The sequence below is a fragment of the Psammomys obesus genome, unplaced genomic scaffold, assembly GCF_907164565.1.
Source record: "Psammomys obesus unplaced genomic scaffold, mPsaObe1.curated_primary_1811, whole genome shotgun sequence".
NCBI lineage: Eukaryota > Metazoa > Chordata > Mammalia > Rodentia > Muridae > Psammomys > Psammomys obesus.
In genome coordinates, this window is record NW_026596040.1 from 8,352,159 (window position 1) to 8,374,221 (window position 22,063).

The 22,063-nt window shown below is 42.8% G+C and overlaps 1 pseudogene; it reads right to left on the reverse strand.

The window, feature by feature from the left end:
- Positions 1-17,728: 17,728 nt before the first annotated feature.
- Positions 17,729-17,859, reverse strand: LOC129688243 (small nucleolar RNA SNORA48; annotated as a pseudogene).
- Positions 17,860-22,063: the final 4,204 nt, after the last annotated feature.

Sequence of the window (22,063 nt, forward strand, 5' to 3'; positions counted from 1 at the left end):
TATTTAAATGTTTCTTTTTCTTCCTCACAACTTAGTCACACCACATTCCATCCTCTTAGAAGCCTGTGGCACTTAGCATACCCTTCCTCAGTTTCCCTAGCTGGCCACAATGGAAACATCGAACTGTCACTGTAGATCATCAGTCAGATAGTGTAGCGTCGGGGCTCCTCGCTCCAGTGCCAGTACTTTTTATCCGTGCACAAAAACAATCCATGTCAATCATACCGTAGAACATTGTAATTTATGTCATTTACTCATCTGAGGCGAGCCTTGAATCACAACTCTCCTGCCACCCTGCCCTGCTCACATGCTGTGATTTAAAGCTTATTTCTGAATGATAGCTCCAACAATAGTGTGCCTAGTCAGCAACTTCTTATTGTATATTTTAATCCTAATGCCTCACATTTTATGCATATCCACTTGGGAAGTACCCAGTTTTCTTTCAGCCCCACCTTCCCTTAGATAGCATCTTGCTCTGTTTAACAAATACAAGGCTTTGTGCTGTGACTACAAAGTTTCTTGGAAGAGACAAAATTGACTCTTGGAAGATGTATTTGCTCAGAGAGCTGGCAGTCTGGAAAAGTGGATTAAGACCTTAAGAGAACTGCATCTCTTCTCCAAAGCTGCAAATGTTCCAGGGAAGGCTGGACATAACAGGCATCCATCATTTTGGAGCTTACCTGCCCCTCTACTCAGGTGATCAGCTAGGTCCTTTAGATCTGTTGCCCCCTCACCTCCTCATCTGTTCTTTCCATTCTGTGGACATCCAGGATGAGACACCTCATGAAATGCTCTAAGTTTGGTATCTGCTATATCAACCTACACTCCGAGACCATTTAGACCTGGAAACAGCCCATTACAGTGTGCACATGCTAAATTGTAAACAGCACGAATGTGCAAATTCCTTTAGCATGAAATACAAATGTGCTAGTACTGTGGAACACTCAAGCGCCTGTATCTCCCACTCTTACCCAGTCACTGTTTCTCCTCTGATAATACACAAACGTGAGTGATGTGGAAAAAAATCACATACTTTGGAAACACAGGCGATGAAGGCCACAATACACAGGCCTCCGCTAATTGCCCTGTTTGGCAAAGGACTTTGATTCTGACTTTACTGAGCAAATGACAGTCATTGCTTGAGTAAACTCCTCACCACCACCACTCCCAGGCACCTACAAATGCATCTCAGCTGTACCTTTGTCACTTTTCATACTCTCCCAGGAGAAGACCTTCCTCCTAACAAGGACTATTTCTCCTCGCTTTGAGGGTTTTTTTCCCCCACTACCCTACCCTTGGGAGAGATCTTTATTATCCTCTTTCCCATAACTTGATTTTTATTGGCTCATCCTTAGTGAATATTTAATTAATATTTATTCTGTATTAACATATATAGCCACATCCTCCCCAGCTTCAGGGAATGGCTGTCCCTGGAAAGATGACATCTTTTACTAAATACTGTATGCCAGTCACAGGTGTTTTTCAAGGCAGAAATCTTGCATCACGTGGGGTAAGTTGAAGGCCGGACCCCAGAGGTCTGAGTATTAACAGCAAGATTGATGAACATGGTTGAAACTAAGGTAGAAAGCAGAAACTCCCAACGTTGGGGAGGAGGGAAGAAAGTTGAAGGATATTTTATAAACAGGAAGTTTCTTTGGTAGTGTTTGTCTCTTGCTACCTAGAAGTCTTTGCTTGATTTTCTTTTGGAATTTTCACATCTTCATTGTCCGAAGATCTTGTCCCAGGAAGAAAGCAGCCTGGAAACTAAATGTGACCACCTGAATACAGCCCCTGTGGCTGACAGAAATAAGAGTTTGGATTTCCAGAAGGCATCGAATGGAGCTGTCCTCGTTAGGGTTTCAATTGCTGTGATACAGCACCACATCCAAAAGCAAGTAGGGGGGAAAGTATTGGTTCGGCTTACACCTCCATGTGGTAGTCCATCGTTGAAAGAAGTCAGGACAGAAAAGGAAACAAGGCTGGAACCTGGAGGCAGCAGCTGATGCAGAGCCCATGGAGGGGTGCTGCTTGTTGGCTTGCTCCTCATGGCTTGCTCAGCCTGCTTTCTTATAAAACCCAAAACCACTGCAGGGTTGGCACCACCTGCAGTGAGGCTGGGCCCTCCCCCATCAGGCACTAATTAAAATGTCCTACAGTTGGCCCTTACGGAGGCATTTTCTCAACTGAAGTTCTCTCAGATAACTAGCTTTTGTCGAGTTGACATAAAATTAGCACAGGGGCTTAGGTTGATTTTACCATTCCTCATAAAAAGGACAGCAAGCAGGGCCCCTTGACAATGCTATATACTCAAATGGACCAAAGGCAGCTCTTAGCACACACCATGCACTAATGGCATCTGAGGATCCTTTCCAAGCAGGTGGAAAGTATATCCTTATAGGTTCCTAATGTACAGTCATGTAGGCCTATTTTCCTAAGTAAATACTCCAGGGTCCCTAAATTGAGTGCTCATAATCTGAAATTAGCCACTTACCAGAGTTTACCGGAGAGGCTTATACAGGGCATCTAGCTGATACTGAATGACAGAATTCCCCTAAGTCCCATGTGCAGAAAGACCTGAATTTTCCTGATTCTCATACAGGAAGAACTGTTGTCTGCAATATCACCACTGGCCTGAGTGGTTTTAATTGCTGTTGTTTTTTAAAGGATCAGTACAATGGCAGTTTTATAGATGTTTGGGCCTATGTTGTGTAGAATTGCCACATTGTTACTGTTTATTCTGACTCTATATGTTAGCACCAATTTCTTTCCTCCTGTGGTGGTATACGCCTTTAATCCCAGCACTCAAGAGACAGAGACTTGCAGATCTCCTAAATCTGCTCAGTGCTGTTCAGGCAGTTCAGTTGAGGGAGAGGAGGCCGTTTTACCAGGACAGTTTTACAGAGATAGGTTTCAGAGACAACAAGCTAGACACTGGTGAAGACAGAAGGAGCTGGAAAATTAGAACTGATTGCTAGAGTTAGTTTGAGGCCAAGCAGAGCAATTTAGTGTGAAGCTGAAAGAAGCCAGATTAAATCAGTCAGCTTTGAAGAGAAGCTTGAACCAGAACAGCTGAGGTGAAACAGCCATGCAGCATTCAGAAAAAGCTAGAAAGGGTAAGCTTATTCAGCAGTCTTAGGGTCTGAAAACATTCTAGGCCTTGGTTAGAGTGTATGGAGGCTAGAAGCTTCCAGTACTAGGCCTATGTTAGCAGACAGAAGCAGTAAGCCTCCAAGACATCAATTAACTCAGCCAATTAAAAGTTACATTTCTCTCTCCCTCTCACCTTCTCTCTTTAGCAGTCTGTCAATTTAGATTTGGCAATTCTTGTATATCTTTCCAAAGAACCAGATTTGTTGATTTACCTTTACTGTTTTCCCTTTTTCTATTATAGCTTTAGTTTTCCCTTACATCTCTTGAAGTAGAGAAGTCTATTGTTGTGAGGTGGTTTGGGTGTTTTTTGTTTGTGTAGATGAGATTTATTTTCTTTTTATTATTTTTTTTTCAAGACAGGGTTTTTCTGTGTAGCCTTGGCTGTCCTGGACTCGCTTTGTAAACCAGGTTAGCCTTCAACTCACAGAGATCTGCCTCCCACACAGAGTGCTGGGATTACAGGCATGGGCCACCCTGTCTGGCTGAAATTGCATTTTTTTAAATTTTTTAAAAATTATTTTTTATTAATTACAGTTAATTCACTTTGTATCCCAGCTGTAGCCCCCTCCTTCAACCCCTTCCAGTTCTACCCTCCCTCCCTCTTATCCTCCCATACCCCTCCCCGAGTCCACTGATAGGGGAGGTACTCCTCCCCTTCCCTCTGACCCTATCTTATCAGATCTCATCAGGACTGACTGCATTGTCTCCATTGACATGGTAAGGCTACTCCCCCCCTCAGGAGGAGGTGATCAAAGAGCCAACCACTGAGTTCATGTCAGAGACAGTCCCTGTTCTCATTACTAGGGTACCCACTTGGAGACTGAGCTGCCATGAGCTACATCTGTGCAAGGGTTCTAGGTTATCTCCATGCATGGTCCTTGGTTGGATTATCTGTCGCAGAAAAGACCCCTTTGCCCAGATTTTTTGGTTCTGTTGTTCTTGTAGAGCTCCTGTCCTCTCCAGGTCTTTCTGTCTCCCCCTTCTTTTATAAGATTCCCTGCACTCTGCCCAAAGTTTGGCTATGAGTCTCAGCATCTGCTTTGATACACTGCTGGGTAGAGTCTTTCATAGGCCCTCTGTGGTAGGCTCCTGTCCTGTTTCTTCCTCTTGCGATGTTGAAATTTTATTCTTATACAGGCATTTGCACCTATAAATTCTCCCTGAAGGACTACTGTGTGGATGTGTTATATCTTCATTTTTAATCATATGGAAGAGTTCCCTTATGATTTTCTTTTTTAACCCATTGGCCTTAAACTCTGACTCCCAAGTGCTGTTATCAAGCCTGGATCTTTTGCTGTTAATTTCTACATTCATTATACCCTGAGTAAGAAATTTGATTTTGAGCTGGAGAGATGGCTCAACAGCTAAGAGCACTGTTCTGCTCTTCCAGAGGTCCTGAGTTCAATTTCCAGCAACCACATGGTAGCTCACAACCATCTATACTGGGATCTGATGCCCTCTTCTGGCAAATAGAGCATTCATATACATTAAATAAATAAGTAAATAAATCTTTGAAAGATTAGTTTCCATCCTTTTGGTTGTATTGAAGTTTGTTTTGTGATGTCAAACATGGCTAATAGTAGATGAATCTTCATGGGTGCTTAAGAATGTATGTTGCCTTATTGGGTGCGGTGTTCTGTGTACTGTGTACCGTGTGGTCAGTCCAGCCTGTTTCCAGTGCTGTTCAGCTGTTGATCAGCTGAGCTGTTGGACAATCAGCACACATGTGCTTCAGAATATCTCCATTCTCTGAGCCTCAAATCCTGCAGGACAACTGGCAGGCTTTTTTAAATGCCAGCTTGGTATACATTAATGCTTTTAAACAGAGATTCCAGCTTTTAGCCTCCTCCTGTCCAATATGTGCATGAACTTCAGCGTTGAGGCGTGGTCTTGACCTAGTGTGGATTGTAAGGTGAAGGCCTTCTGTCCTGGAGAGCCAGCCAGTGCCTGCAGAGGTGGCAGCAGAGTGCTGTAGGAGAAGAACCCCAAGTGTAGGGAACCCACATCTTTGAAAAGGAACAAACTGCCTTTGTTCCAGATGAAGACAATAGCTTGTTTACTGGAGAGTAAAGAAATGTCTTTTGATTTAAGGAAAAATACGATCTTTGTCATCCAAGACTATCAAAAATGTTCTTGAAGAGAGTTCAGATCAGAGGGTCACTGGTTCTGCAAGACAGATAGAGAGGAAAGAGGCCCATGTAGAATTGTCTGGGAATAATTACTTGCATCAATGAGGAAAACCACTCATTGACTTTCTTTTCCCTTTAGTTAATACCTTATCTCAATCAGTTTGGGCTGTTGTTAAGAATATGATAAACCAGGTAGCTTAAACATCAGAAATTCATTTCTCACAGTCCTCAGTGTTGAGAATTTCAAGATTCCGGTTGTGTTGGCTGTGCAAGCCTTTTGTTTGCAGATAGGCTGCTTAGCTGTGTCTTCAGATATCAAAAGAGGAATCCACATGGCACTTACAAGGGTACTGATTCCATTCATGAGGGGTCCAGCCTCATGACCTACTGTCTAAATGCCCATGTTTTGGGAAAGGGCTTGCTTTAATGTAGGAATAGGGTGGGAGAGGTGCATAGCGTGTTATAGCTAGCACACCTCTGTCCTGATGTCCACGACAAAGTAGCTCAGTATTTCCAGTCATCATCACCCAGGGGCTTATGAATCAGTGTGCTATGAATCTCACATCCACTCTTAACTTGTAGAAAGTCTTTGCTAGGTAAACCATCCTACCAATTGAGCTACATCCCCAGACCAAGGTTCTCATTTTTAAATGGACTTATAAGATTATGGTGAGATGTTTTATATTAATGCTTCTCACAGTAGCAAACAGCCAGCAAATGAGAACAATGGATATGGATATCATCTGTGCTTACATGAAGGACATTAAAGTAATATTTTTCCTTTGAGATGATAATTCCAGAAGAAATTAAAGCTCTACTTGTGCCCTGGTCCATGAGAACCACAAGTGCTCCAGAAAGCCCAGGCTAGGAAATATACTTTTAAAGACAAAATATGTTGGTGGCATTCTGTAAAGAGGAGACTGGGGATGAGCGTAACAGAAGATGAGCCAAGCTCTCACTGTGCTCTGCTCCTATCTCGTGTCCCTGATCCTGTCCTCTTTGTCACCACTATGTCAATGAGCCCTGCTACACTAAGGTTTCTCATGAAGAATGGAAAACTCACCAGGACAGAAGGCCTTCACCTTACAATCCACACTAGGTCAAGACCACGCCTCAACGCTGAAGTTCATGCACATATTGGACAGGAGGAGGCTAAAAGCTGGAATCTCTGTTTAAAAGCATTAATGTATACCAAGCTGGCATTTAAAAAAGCATGGAATGTGGAGGGATTGTTCTGGACACTGGACATAAGCTGCTCATTAGGGCTGATAAAAAGCCCCAGAGCTTCTGAGTTATGAATTGATAAAATTGCTACAAACAGATGGAACGTTTTTGATTATGTAATTGAAAAGCATACAAAGCATGGGAAAACCCCACAATGTTTTTATTACTCAATCCAATTATTGACACATGGCCAAACTTATTCAGTCTGTAACTCCCATACTTGAGAACTCCTTGAAGGCACAGTAAAGATGCTTTGATTCTCACTTGCAGAACCCCCTCCTCTGATTGATGGTTATTGAAAAAAAAAAAATTCCCTAAGGCAGAGCCCTTAATTTTTCCAGTCCTGGCATGGTGAGAATAGTCTTTGTTCTCGGTAGGCTAGCCTTCTGTGAAAAGCCTGGGGGTGTGCAGTGCTCACTCAGCAGCCCTGTTTTGGATACTCTGGAATATCTGATCAGCCCATGGTCTGTTGCTAGCACACAGCTCCACCAGCCACAAGGTGATCCTGGTTCTTAGAAATGAATGTCTGAAATGTTTTTCCAGATACATACACATATATGTGTGATATGTGCATATATACAGGTCCTTGCGTTCCACCCACGGTAGTGAGCGTGACCTTTGGCGTGACTGTGGGCTGCGACTGTGTTTTCTCCCCTGTGAGTCACCTGTCCTCAGGTATTCTGCTTGAACACAAGATTCCCATCTCAACATTTGCAGTGGCCGGCTGATCTACTCTTCGACCTTCATGTCTGATGGAAACTTCTAGGCCCACACCTATTTCCTTTTTCTAGGGCAGAAACACTTCTTTCAAATAAAAGCACCCTGTTCAGTGAAAAAGCCAAGTAGGAGAATGGACTCCCTTCATCTTAATTTTTTGAAGAAAAAAAAAAAAAAGTGGGGAGGAAGCATGACAAAAAATACTATAAAGTATTAGTAACATTTGATCAGTGGTGTTAGGGTTAAGGGGTGTCATTTTTGATAGTTTCTTTATAAAATATGCAATATTCCATATTTTCTATTTTTAATTTATTCATGAAGGAGGTATGTGTTGCCTGTTCTCTCCTTCCATCACGTGGGTACCATTGAGCCAACTCATCTTGTCATTCTTGAGCAATCACCTTTACCCACTGAGCCATCTCTCCAACCTTTATAGTTTCTAAAATAGTCAGGGAAAAAAAAAAAAAGACAGAACACTAAAAACCTCTCCCAAACCACAGCACTAAAAATTGTAAACAGGATTAAAATGGTACTAAATCACTTTTTAAGATGTAAAAGTTGGGCCTGGAGAGATGGCTCAGTAGTTAGGAGCACCAGATGCTCTTCCAGAGGACCCAGGTTCAATTCCTAACACCCCACATATCTGCTCCACAGACAATTGTTAACTACAGGCCCTGGGGATCCAGCACCTTCTTCTGGCCTCAGTGAACTCTGCACATACATGTATGCACAGACAAGCTGGCACACAAGGCCCCCATGCACCCCATGCACATACAAACTAGATAAAAAATTAAACAAAAAACAAAACAAAAAAACAACCTCCAAGACCTGACTTAAAAGTCAGACTTGTTCAAAAATCTGTTACAGATGCTTCAGGACTAAAGGTGTAGCTCAGTGGTATAACACTTACGTATCGTGTGCAAGATCTTGTGTTCAATCCCCAGTTCCAAACAGGAAAACGAAACAGCAAACAAGATGTCACTATGAAATAGTGCGGTTCCCAAAACCATTTTTGGAATACAGCTATAAAACTTTTAGGGTTTTTTTTTTTTGTTGTTTTGTTTTGTTTTTGTTTTTGTTTTTGTTTTTGTTTTTATCAGAGATAATATATGTTTACTTTAGAAAATCTGGGAAATACAGAAAAACACATAGAATGAAATATATATCACCCCTTATGAAACTTACTGGTTCAGCTGTGGGAGGGTACCCTTTCTTTGCTGCAGACAGAGGTGTTATCTGACAGCCTGCTGCAGTCACCCCAAGAGGCCTACAGAAATATGTTCCAGAGGCCACAGCCTTCAGCTTTCCCAGGCTCTGTATAGTGAGAACCACACAATTTTTGCCTGGTGGAAAATGCCCTTCTTACCGACAAGAATCTTCATTTGAAGTTTTTGCTCAACTCTGTTCCTTTATCCTCGATCATACCCCTGTATTTGGACATCTACCCTGAAGCTGACTGATCCATTATACCGAAGACAACATACTGAGTGGACACTATGAGTTACGAGGAAGGTAATTGTTTCAGCCTTAGAAAGTCAGTTGCATTCCCAGCCTGTGAGAAAACCCCAGAGATCAGCCCTCGAGTAAAGCTGCGGAAGTGCAGTGCTCAGGAGACAGCTGGAGCATTCTCTTCAGAGGAAAAGACAAGTTTGTGATTCTTGCTTCCTTTCTACAAAGGTAGACACGCGTGTACTGGTGTCATTTGAATCCTGACGTGACCCATCCCCCATCTAGTAAACCTTTCCAGTCCCTACAGAATGACACAGAACACTGCAGCTCTGAGTGTTAATTTAAGCTTCAGAGCAAATAGCTCTAATGCTAAACCCATGTGACTCAGGAAGCCCCATGGTGTTGAAGCTGTCTGTGATGGGAAAAGCTACAATGTGGCAAGCCCAACTGGGAGAGTTATAAGCACTCAGATGTCTGGAACAAGCTGTCCCATTTGCAGCAGAGGATTCAAGATTCCTTATGAGTGTCCCTTCCACCATGTTAATGGTTTTGTTAGAGGTAGAAAGCGCGATCAAAGCACCTAGTAACTGGACGTCTAGGATTGTCCATTTTGAATGGGGGGTTGTCAGAACCATTCAAGCATTAAACAGAAAAGACCAGCAACAGTAACGGAGGCCTGCAACAGATCAGGTCAGGTCAGAGACCATGAGTAAGATGCCAAGGCTCTGGTGTCCATGGCTCTGCCATATTTGCAGTGGTGTCTCTCACACCTATCACAACCTATGTGGGATCTATACACTAGAAGAGAGAAGAGAACTCTAGCCAAGACAAAGGCTACACGTGGGCTCAACAGAGTATCTCATCACCAAAACTGATTTAGCCATTGCCATCTATGAGCATCTAACCTGCCATCATCAGAGGCCAGGCTCAATGACATTCTACCTTGAGGCCAACCGCTTGATAGGAAGAAGAGTAGGCAGGACCCCTTCTCTTCTAGAATGCTCAACAGTTAAGCTTTGTAGGAAAAAGACCAATTTAGAGTATAGAATTGCTTTTTTACCTCTCAGAGCCCCAGCCAGCAACACCTCTGGGGACTTACAGAATGTCTGACTTGGGTAAATTCCCACAGAACACAGTATTCAGCCTGAGTACCCATTTCACAGAAAAAATAGTTTTGATGACTAGGCAATCCATTCATACCATCTCATATATCATATACCATTTCAAAGTTGCTGAATTTACACAGAACAATTATGATCATATGAAGCTACAACTGAGGTGCCATTATGGTCACACTACCCTAGAAATCCTGCCATCCTTAAAGAGACACAGTATAGAGACTAAACCAGAGCCCTTTATATAGCGCTGTCTGTTCCCCTATGAGAAGCATACATTTCTGACACCTAAGGAGTATGTGTTCATCCATTTTCCATTACTATAAGAAAATAACAGAAACTGGGAATACTTATAAAGAAAAGCTACTTATTTAGGTAGCAGTTGGGGAAGCTGAAAGGCCAAATGTTATGAGGAGCTCATGACAGGTGGCATCATGGTGGGAACTGAGAGATAAGAAAAGATAAGAGGGAGAAACAGATAATAGAAAAGAAGCCAGAGCATAACTGCCCTCCCATGAAGACTGTATTAATTCCATCTAAGTCCTCATGACTTCAAGACCCCCTGTTAGGCTCCGTCTCACTACCTCTTACTTTACCACCTTGGGGACTAAGTTTCCAAAAGAGGAATACTAGAAGGGCATCCTTAAACTATTTCCAAACCATAGCAGGTTAGAAGAAAGAAGGCTCCAATGACCCCCCAATGACTCACAGGGGTCTTCTTCCAAGGAATGCTGGGCACTCAACGGTTAAAGCTGATGATAATCTAAGGTGAACTATTTTGTAAAGACACACACCAAGAGCCCCATTGATCTACAGCACTTTGAACTTCATGCACTCATAGGTCAGCAGATAAGAACAGTCACACCATTATGATCAGAGCTCTAACTCTAACCAGCAGAATGAGGTAACATTCATCTCCTGCTAGTGAGAGCAGGGAGAATATACACATGAAATCCACTGGTTCTTAGTAACTCTCATCCAGCCGAAAGTGAATGGATTTACAACAACCCAGGTCTAAACTGGGTGCAATTATCAAGAGCCTGTACCCTGAAGTCAGCCATGCAGACCTTCCTCTGAGATAAGAAGCCCACAGTTTCATTGAGTAGGTGGAGGGCAATGAAGGATAGGATCTATGTGGCATGGGATGTCCCTCGGCAGTCATGGAAGTGACTGCTCCAATCTCCTACAGAACAGGACTGGCAGCCATGAGGGGGTCCAACTGCCTACACTATTCGCCAACCCTCTGTGATTCTATTTTTATTATATGATTTTATGAATTCTTATTAGAATCCACTTTCGATCATTATCAAGAATGGATATGAGTAACTTAATCAGCCAAACACCAACCAACTAGCTTCTATGTGTCTAAATAGAGACAAAACAAGATAAGTGCCATCCTTATTAAGGGTAACCAGGTGGAAATCTAAGGTTTTAAAGTTATACTTTGTTAATATAGCTATCTTATTAGTATTCTGACACAGCAGCAATGAAAACAAAAGTTTAATGAGATGTTGATTTTATGCAAAAAATATGCCATTGTGCACCCAACACTCTTTATACCTACACAGTTGATTGATAGTAAAAATCAATGACAATGAAAACTAATCAATGACAGTAAAATGAGTTAAATAAAGTCTTAGTTTTTTATATCAACTATGCAATCTAAATATTATTTTGTAGACAAGGCTCATGAAGATTAAATAACCTTAGAGATTAAATAACCTGCGTGCCCCAAACCTTAGTAATTAGTAGATATGGAAATCAATGTCTGCAGTGTCCATGATGGAACTGTTACCTTCTCCAAATAAGCTAAGAGTTAACCCTTCTGGAACTCCTTGAAACAGATAGCATACAACCAACATATAACAAGTCTATTGATTTATGGATCACAGAGTGCTGACAAATACATTGTCTCAGTTGTATTATCCTGTGTACTGTTCTTTGTGAGAGGGCTGGATCATGTTCCCATTTATTTCATATGATTTGTTGAAGACTAGAAGTTGTGTTTTCTAGAACTAGTCATGAGAACCACCAACTCAGAGAAATCCACATCACCACACATCCAGTATAAGAAGAGAATTTAAAACCACTCCCAAACTCAAAGATGAAATCCAGACAGATATTCTCATGGTTATGGTTCATCACTGTGAAAAACTGCAGATTAGGACCAGCCAAGCACTGTCTGGGCCATGGGAGTTGCCCTGGGGAGCTACAAGGGATGCTGTGGATAGTGCTGCCCCACCCTGCATTGTGGCAGCATGCACTGACCACTGCCAACCAAGGGAGCCTGCTATCCTGCAAGTCCAGAGCTGGGCCTGTGAATTGGTCACAGAGATACAGTTGACTGCCCACTTAGCTTACTTTTAGTTTTCAGTCCCTACAGAAGTTGAGCTGAAACTACATGGCTGTCCACTGCTACCAAAGGTATAGGGAAATAAAAACCTTCTGCCATGTGGCATTCCAAAAGCTTAGAGACCATTTCTTAGAGCTAAGGGCAAAGGTCAGACCTTCCTTTGGGGATGGATAATTCTTTACCACATAAGCCACCCATCTCATGGTGGAGACACACATACATTCTAGACACTCACAACAGCCTAGGTTGTTCTTGTTGCAATTATTTAGCCTATACACTGTAGGTTGTAGAGTTTCTTTTCATTTAAAAATATTTAAATCTACTTATTAGTTTTATGTGTATGTGTTTTGTGTGCCTGTATGTCTGTGTACCATATGTGTGTGTTAGTGTCTATGGAGGCCAGAAGAAGGCATTGGATACCATGCGACTTGAATGTCAGCCGGTTGTAAGCCTTCACATGGATCTTGCTGGTGCAGGTCTCTGGAAGAGGAGTCAGTGCTCTTAACTGCTGCGCTATGTCTCCAGGCCCTGTAGATTTCTTTTTAATCTATTGAGCTAAACTACCTGTCAGTGAACTAGGAGCCACTACTATGCATTTAAACATCTCCCTGTGCTTTCCCCATAGAATTCCCTGTTCCTCAGAAAGGTAAAATCATGTCTGTAGTGTTTTCAGCTGCAGGCCCAGAGCCATAGCATTCAATAAACTTGAAACGGTAATTTAGAGTGGTTAAAAATGCCACCCTGGGGTCCAAGAGATCTGGATTTTCAGAACAGCTATGCCATCTGCCGGTCCTGGACCATCATGTGTGAAATTTCACTCCTCTGTACCTGTTTCCCTATCAATCCCTGATGGGACACCGAAGTTCCCTGAATGTGCTTGACATATAGTGGGTTTTTTTTTTTTTTAAGTTCCCACTTATCTTTAACAATTCGAGAGACACCTGAATCTTTAGAAAAATCTGGTCCTCTTTCTCTCTCTCTCTCCAATAAATGAAGATTTTTACCCATGGCTTTTTATTGTTATCATTTTTTTTCACCCTTCTACATTAAAAACAAAAACCAAGACCCAACAGAAATAACTATTCAGAGGGAAACAGAATTTGTGGTTAAGATCAGTTTGTACCTCATTTTGGCTTGTGGCTTTTGGTTGGAGAAATGTCTGTTCTCACAGTGCCCTGTGGTAGACCAGCTCTGGCAGCCCAAAGTCCCTGAGGCTGAATGTGGCCTCTAAGTGTTCTCTCTAGTTTATCCAGGAACAAGATGACTTCCCATTAGCTCCTTAGTAATGAGGTGGGAAGGAGAGGCACAAGAACTGATTAAATTAGATTAATTTCCCTTTTATGAATTATATGTTGTATTTTGCCTGCTCTTTTCTGCTTAGTTTTTTCCTTTGCTTTGGCTACCACTTACGGATATTTTCAGAATGTTCTTTTCTATTGGACTATGAAAATATAAATATTTTCCCAATTACTTATCTTCTTTATTCTTATTCCTTCTGTTTTGTACTTTCTCTGAGGACTTGTTGAATGTTATTCCAAAATCTTTTGTTTTGTTGTTTTTGATGTTTGATAACCCTTGGTTACGTATCTTTTAGAGCGCCTGTCTGTGAAGTGAGGTGCAGTACTCCAAATGGGATGTTCCTCCATTTTTAGGGAACCACCAGCGTCCCAGTCCTATGCAGATTGTACATTTCCAGACTCTTCACCGCCTTCTACTGTTGTTTTCCTCAGATTCATTGCACTGGGGAAAATTGAAGTCAATGACTAGCTTGGCCCTGTTGCTCCCATCCCTGGAAAATCATTTTGCTGGTTGCCTCCAGGAACTCCTGCAGTAGTTACATGTGTATAGCATGTCTGGTCCCCCGGCCTTTCTGCAGCAATCCCATTGCATGCATACAGGTGCACAGTGTTGTCTAGGCCTGTGTGCGTTTCCTTAGCAATCCCACGGCATGCATTTGGAATATAGCTCCTTCTGACTTTCATCTTCCTAAAAAAAATTCACTGAATTTATTCATAAAAAAAAACACTTTTAATTAATTCTTTTTGAGTTTCACATGTACTCCAGCCCTGCTCATCTCACTGTCTCTTCATATCAACCCTTCAACTCTTTGTCCCTGTTAAAGTAAAACACACAAGCAAACAAACAACAACAACAACAAAGCATAGAAAACATCTCACCAGGAAAGCTGGAATAAGTCACAGTGTGTCCTGTAGGCTTAGATTCTACAGCAAACCTACTTTTTAGGGTTCTTAAAGGCTTCTACCTCCCTTCCCTTACCCACTAACCAAAGATAGGGGAGAAGAAAGGCTATTAGGAAAAGGAAGTTGTGGACCTTTTTATATGTAGTTCCTTGGAGCGAGTCCACTCTTTGTTGTCTCAATACCAGCAGTCCAGTCCAAATGCCAACACCAGACAGCAGCATGAATCAGCATGATTCAACAGAAGCAGCAAGACTCCACTGAATTGGAACAAGTCAATGAAAGCCACAAGACTCAGTTGTATTGCCCTGAGAAGTTCTCTGGAACTTTTCTGTCTGCTAGGTGAAGAGAAAAAGAACAAAGATCTACGAAGCTGTATCAATCCAAAAAGCATTATCTCATTGCCTGTGGGCTTCTATATACATCCTCTCCTCAGAGTCCACCCACAGATGTTTTTAGCTGGCCAAAATCACGCCCCTCGAACAAAACAGCTCACAGCAAAACATCATATGCCCTCTCACAAGACAGCTTCTAGCAAAATAACACAACATAACATCATCTTCAAAGAAACCAGAAACTTCATAACCAGAAAATACAACCAGAAACCAGAAAATATCATGATATAGCAGAGTCTTCAAAGAAACCAGAAACTTCCACTTCAGTGTCCCACAGTAGATCCCTCTGTCCACACATCTTCACTTACAAATGTTCATTACAATGAATCATCAGTCTGGCTTATTTCTGGCTTCTATGATACCATTAATATTGGATCCTCATCAGGACTTCCTCTGGTTATCGTTGCCCTGTGCCAATCTTGCAGATTTGGAACAGCAGGACTGGCCCTTCCACACATTCCAACAATTTTCAGATAATACAGATTTGTGGGTAGGTCATGTAGGGCTCCAGATCTGGGCCTAAGTGGTGGCTGACTGGCCAGCCAGCTGGCTCTCACTACCAGGGTGAGCTCTTCAGCACTCTTCCAGCTAGGCCACCCAATGCCTCCATCAGCAAGGAGGTAGGTAGGGTTAGCTCTCCTGCTCTCATGCCCTTGGTACCATCTCACCTGCACCCATGCCTCCAGAATAGCTCCAATGTGCTGCCCAGTCAAGGTTCAGAGCCCAATCTCCCTAGTGCTGTAATCTGTGAGGGGCTAGCCCAGCTCTCACACTCTCATACCCTTGGGAGTGGCTCATGCTTTTGCTATCAGGGCTAGCCCCTCTGTATTATCCAGGTGGATAAAGGAAAGGAAACTTTCTCCTGAGTGCTCTAGCCAGTGAGGGACAGGGATAGCTCTCCTGCTCTCATGACCCCAAGGTCAGCTCTCCTGGCCCCTGCAGGTAGCAGGGCAGAAGGGAGAGGACATCACCCCTGTACCCACACCTAATGGTAGATGAGTGGTAAGGCCCCTCTCCCACTCTCTCACCCTTGGGCTGGCTCCATCAGGCCAGCTCTGTTGTGCTCTTCAGACTAGGCGCAGGGCCTACTCTCACAAGTGCTGTGTTCCACAGAGGCAGGGATAAGCACTCTCGCTCTCATAAACCCAGGGCCAGCTCTCCCAACTGCTGTGACTCCAAGGCGGGTAAGGCATCACCTCTGCACCCATGCCACCTCACTGCAGATGAGTGGCAGGCCAGCTCTCCTGCTGGAGCCCGCCAGCAGAGTCGAACAGTACCTGAGTGGAGAGTGAAGATTTAAAATAATTAAAACAAAACACACTATACACAGGACGGCTTCAGAGGGCTGTCAGTATGACTGAAGCAGCAGCAGCGGTTTATTCCAGGGTTCATTTCTTATACGTAAAACAAAGATAAGTCACATCAATTCAAAAGGAAAAGGTTCATGGGAACACCCAACTTATCTTTCTCAAAAACTATCTCCCTATAGCGGATAAAGTTCCTAAAGCAATTATGGTCTAAGGTCTCACAGACCAGTGTTTAAGGAATTTGGAACACGCTTTTAAGGAATTTGGCGAAACTTCCTCCTTTCTTTGTCAAGGTAAAGGCCAAGATGAAAACACAACAAAGCAGCTTATCACTCTCCACACTCTCCTAAGCTCTCGCCCTTGGAGCTGGCTCACCTGCACCTGTACCACCAGGGTCAGCTTTGCTATGCTGTCCAGGAGAGGTGTAGGGCCTTCTCTCCCGAGTGCAAGACTAGCTCTCCCAAGCCCTGCAAGCAGCTTTCTCAACTGCTGGAGGTGGTGAGGGGCAGGGGGCATCACCTTTGTCCCTGTGCCACTCCACAGCAGACAAGTGGCAAGATCAGCTCTCCCACATTCAATGCCCTTGGGGCTAGCTTGCCCATACCCCTGCCTCCAGAACCAGCTCCACTGTGGTGCCTGGGCAAGGCCCAAGGTCTGCTCTCCCAAGGGAGGGGAGGGACCAGTCAGGTCTGGTTTTGTACAGCCCTTGAACATCCATGTTGTCCCCAGTGGTTGCCCAACCAGGGATATCCCCATGTTTTCTAGTGGTAATATGAATAAAGGACATTGACACAAACCTCTGACACTGCATAGACACAGACACAGACATGGCCCTTAGTGGCAGCTTGGGCTGGGATCTCACTATGGCCCCAACTGGCAGGGCTGGCCACTCCTAACAGGCTACTCCTCTCCACCCTGGAGTCTCCAGTTCCATCTCTCTTCATAATGCTCAAGCTATCCCACTTCTCTTTCTCTCCCATCTGACCACCACATATTTGTGAGAGACCAAAAAGATTAAAAATTAGCAGCTATTATTAAGGCCTGAACTATGTGGGTGGAGAAGTCTAGTAACGCCCTGAGGGGAAGAACCGCCTTACCGCATTCTTTCCCCACCCACTAGAGATAACAGTTGCTTGGAAACTGGCCCATCCCCCTAGGGAGGGACACCAGGTCATTATGGTCTGGGGACCTTCCTATAGCCAATCAATTCAAAATGTAGCATTTTGACCAATAGATGCTTGCCAGGCAGGAATCGCCCCTGCCTTGGGCATGCTGGGAGGGACCAGAATCTTTCAATCACCCAACTAACCTGGGCTCAGCTCCCACCGCTTCGGTGGTGGTTGTTGTGGACCCAAGCTGCAGCTTGTAATTTACAATAAAAAGAACCTCATGTGTTTTGCAATGGAGTCGATTCCTGTAGATCTTTTGGGGGCTCTCGAACTGGGTGTAACATTTGTACATTGTGGTGGCTACCTCTGCAGGCTGGCCATGAAGCTGGTGGGCCCCTGGGTGACATCTTCCATCCGTGCTGTGTGGTGTGGCAACAAGCATGTGTCTATGGCCCTCTTCATGCCAAGGGCTGGAGGGCAGGTCTGTGGCTTGCACGGCAGTCTGCAGGTCTCTGTGTGTCTTCTTTCTCCTGTGCTATGCTGCCTGGATTTGATTTGATTTGATTTGATTTGATTTGATTTTTATGAGTCCTAGACATAAGACAGCTTTGGCCACCAAGCCCAGCATCAAGCTAGGACTGCCATCTGCTCTGACCCTGACTGATATAAGACCACCACCAACAAGGTGTCTCTTTGCCCATTGCCAGGGGGCAGAAATTACTTTATTATTTCTATATTGGGGTACAATTTTTAAAAAAAATCTTCTTTTGTTTTGTCTAGAAATTTGGAGCACAATACAGAAATGTCTTTGTTTTACAAATTTAGTTGACTATTTATTCTCTTGATTACTTGATACTTTAATTCTAACTCACAGCTCCCCAGGTTGGCTGTGGCAATTCAGCTGGTCTGAGACTCTGAAACTATAAAGCAAAATGTTATGTATCTGAAAACACATGCATTTTTCTAGGGCATAGACCAGTAATACTTGTTTTCAAAGAAAGCCATGAGCCTTGTTTAATGATTGCATAAAAACAGGCCAGCCAGAGTTACATAGTCAGAATTTTAAGTTTTAAACCCTGAGTATCTTTAATCCAAGGGGTGGGAGAGGCACAAGGAACTGCTGCCTCCTCTGATTTTCACATAGGTTTCCTGTTACCTGGCAACCGCTCACCAGTTTAAGTCAAACCCAGATTAGAGAGGAAAGAGAATTCATGTACACACAGCCCAGACAGTGGGAGCAACTGGCTATGAGTTATGCCTTTATTTCTGTGACTTCTTAAAGACATCTCTCTGTGGGAACAATTGAAATTTCAAAAAGAACTGGGAGAGAAAATATTCTCTTTCTTCCTTGCAAAGGGAACAAAGGTTAAATATATGTAGGCAAACATGAAACAATTTCAGTGTATAAGCAGCAATGTGCTTTGGTAGCTGCACTTGGAGTTCTGTAAACACAGGAGTCCAGGTCAAGTAGCCTGTGGCCTTTTAGAAAGAGCATTTCCCAGATCCTTAGAAGTGGCCTCCAGATAGTCTCAAAGTAGTGACAGCTGTGGATAATGGAACACAGTTGTGTCTAGGGCGAAACCAACATTGCAAGTCTGTAGACTCATGGAGATCATATCTGGACTTCATAAATAACACTGAAGGGTGGGTGGCCAGAAAGCTGTTATTCCTCATTCCCCTGCTTGGCTTTTAGTGGTATCTGAGGAATTTGCTTGGGTTGTTGGAGAAATCCTTTCAGTGTATACGATATAATCAGGTAGAGATAATTTAGTAGCTCTGCTTGCCTTCCAGTTCTAGCCATTATCGGATGCTAATTGAGTACAGGAGCTGTTAAGCGAAGCCTCTTTTGCATCTTCCCTGGAAATATTCAGAAGTTCGAGGAACCTTTAAAGATAGGTGCTGTGGAAAACAACAATCCAGAACTCTTTTCTGCTCTGGAGGTGCCGAAATTAATCACCAGACAGCATTCACCTCCCTGAGGTTATTCAGCACTTTTTAGAGATTCCAGAGTCTTCAGAAGCCACAGTAGTGAGCAAAGCTAGAGCTAGGCACAAGAAAGTTTTTTAACGGCCCCCCTCCCCAATACTTTTCCTCTCCTGAGTCCCTCCCTATCCTCAGGCTTTGGTAATGACTAATCCATCTTCCATTCCTAAAACCTAGTAATTTTTAAAATGTTATGTAAGTACATGATGAATAATGTTTTGGGGTTGGTCGTTTTTCACTCCTTTTTCATGGAGTCATCCAAGTGGTTTTGTGTCTGCATTGAACTCCCTGGTATAAATATATCATGGTTCATTTAACTATCAACACATCCAGTTTTCTGGCTCTTAAAAAAAAGTATGTTTTGCATATTCTTTTTCTGTGTGTATGTAAGTATAAGTTGTCATTTTCTTTAAGAATAAATGTCCAAGAGTACAACCACTGGGTCATAAAGTTTAATTTTGTAGACAATTATCAAAATATTTTTCAGTGTGGCTGGACGGTTTTATATTCCTGGTAGCAGTTGGTCCAATTTCCACATCCTTTCAGTGTGTTCACTATTTATTGTAGGCGTTCTGATAGACATGTCACTGTCATTACATTATTTTTATTATGTCTTTTCGTGTGCTAGCTTTTAATTGGAGATCCTTCCTCATCAGTGAAATGTCTACTCATGTCTTTCCTCCTAATTGGGTTGTTGTTTTACTCTTTACGTTATATATCCAAGATACTACTAGTCCTTTGTTGAATTAACGTGAACTGTCTCAGTACTTGTTTATAAATGGAATCATACAGAATTTGTCTATTTATGATTGGCTGGCATTACTCAGTGTAATGTCGCAATATTCAGACATGTATAACGTACCAGAATTTTTTTCCCTTTTTCATACTAAATGATACTGTGTTGCAGGCATGCTTCATGCTTTGCTTCCTCATTTGTAGATTGGTAACTAGGATAGTCAATTCATTGTCTATTGTGAATGGTGATGCTATGCTCGTGAGTGTGAGACATCTCTTTGTGAGCCTCTTCGAGTCTTTCAATTATGTCCAGAAGTAGACTCCTCAGATCACATGGTTCTGTGGTTTCTGTGACTGCCCTCCCCAGGGCCACGTGTTAAAGGCTTGTTTCTGAGGCTGATTCTATTGAAAGGGTGGCTTAGTTTTCTGTTGCCGTGATATAACTCTGTGACCAAGGCAACTTGTAGAAGGAAGTTTATTTTGGCTTGTGGTTCCAGAGGACTAGAGTCCATGATGGTAAGGAGGCATGGCAACAGCCATGATGGCTGGAAGCTGTGAGCTCACATCTTGAGCCACAGGCACAAAGCAGAAAAAGCCAACTGGAAATGGTGAGAGATTTTTTTTCTCCATTTGTTTAATCACTTTATAGCCTTATCCCAGCCCCCACTCTCCTCTCCTCCCAGTCTCACCTTTCTCCATTTCCACTCTTCTCATAGTGGGAGGGGAGGCTCCCAATGGGTACCAACCTACCTTGGCACATTACTTAACAGCAGGACTAAGTTCATCTTTTCCCACTGAAGCCAGATGAAGCAGCCCAGCTAGGGGAAAGGGATTCAAAGATAGGCAAAAGAGTCAAAGACAGCCCCTACTCCCATTGTTAGGGGACCCACATGATGTCCAAGCTCCACATCTGTACATATGTGGTCCAGCCCATGCATACTCTTTGGTTGGTGATTCATTCTCTGTGAGCCCCCGTGGGCCTAGGATAGTTTACTCTGTAGATCTTCTTGTAGTGTCCTTAACCCCTCTTGCTCCCTCTGTCCTTCCTCCCACCCTTTCACAAAACTGTCTGAGCTCGGGCTATTGTTTGGTTGTGGGGTCTCTGAATCTGTTTCCATCAGCTCCTGGATGAAGCCTCTCAAAAAACAGTTAGTTATGCTAGGCTCCTGTCTGTAAATATAGCAGAGTATCATTAATAGTGTCAAGGTTGGCTCTATCTTATGGGGTGGGTCTCAAGTTGGGCCAGTCATTGGTTTGTCCATTTGTACATCTTTTGGTATCTCTCTATTCAAGTCCATTGCCCAATTTCATTGGATTCTTTGTTTTCCTGTTGTTGAGTTTTAAGCATTCTCTACATATTTTGAATAACAACTCCTATCAAATATATGATTTGCAAGAATCTGCTGTTTTGTGACTTTTTTTTAAACCTGGTCAGTATTAAAATTTGTATAATGCATAATTTCCTAATTTTTCTTTTATTCCCTGTGTCCTTTCTATCACAAGTAAGAAACCATTGTCAAATCCAATACACTGTTCTCTTTCAAGAGCTTGCTTGCTTTCTTTCTTTCTTTCTTTCTTTCTTTCTTTCTTTCTTTCTTCTTTCTTTCTCTCTCTCTCTTTTGTTTTCTTTTGCTTTTTGTTTTGTTTTTTCAAGACAGGGTTTCTCTGTTTAATAGAGCCCTGACTGTCCTGAACTCAGTTTGTAGACCAGGCTGGCCTAGAACTCACAGAGATCAGCTCTCTCTACCTCCCGAGTGACGGGATTAAAGGTATATGCCACCATGTCCGGTGTTTTCAAATTAGAGCTTTCTTTGATCCATTTTAAGTTAACTACTTTTGCAAGTTGTGTTTTGTAAGGGCCTAATTATACTGTTTTGCTTTGGGACATCCAATTTTCTCTGCCCCATTTGCTGTAAGGACAATTTTTCAATATTAAACTATCCTGGTACTGTTGTCAAAAGTCACTTAACTATATACACATGGATTTTTCTCCTAAGTTGACAACTGAACTGTTCGTGAGCACACTCTGAGTGTGTGTGTGTGTGTGTGTGTGTGATAAAACCAACCAAACAAACACCGTTTGTCACAGCAGCTCCAGAAAAAATCAGTCTCTTGACCCTTTACAGATAATGCAATATTGTTGCTTGGGTAGTTGAAGGCCCCCTTGGAACTACCACTAAGAAAGAAGGACGTGGTGAA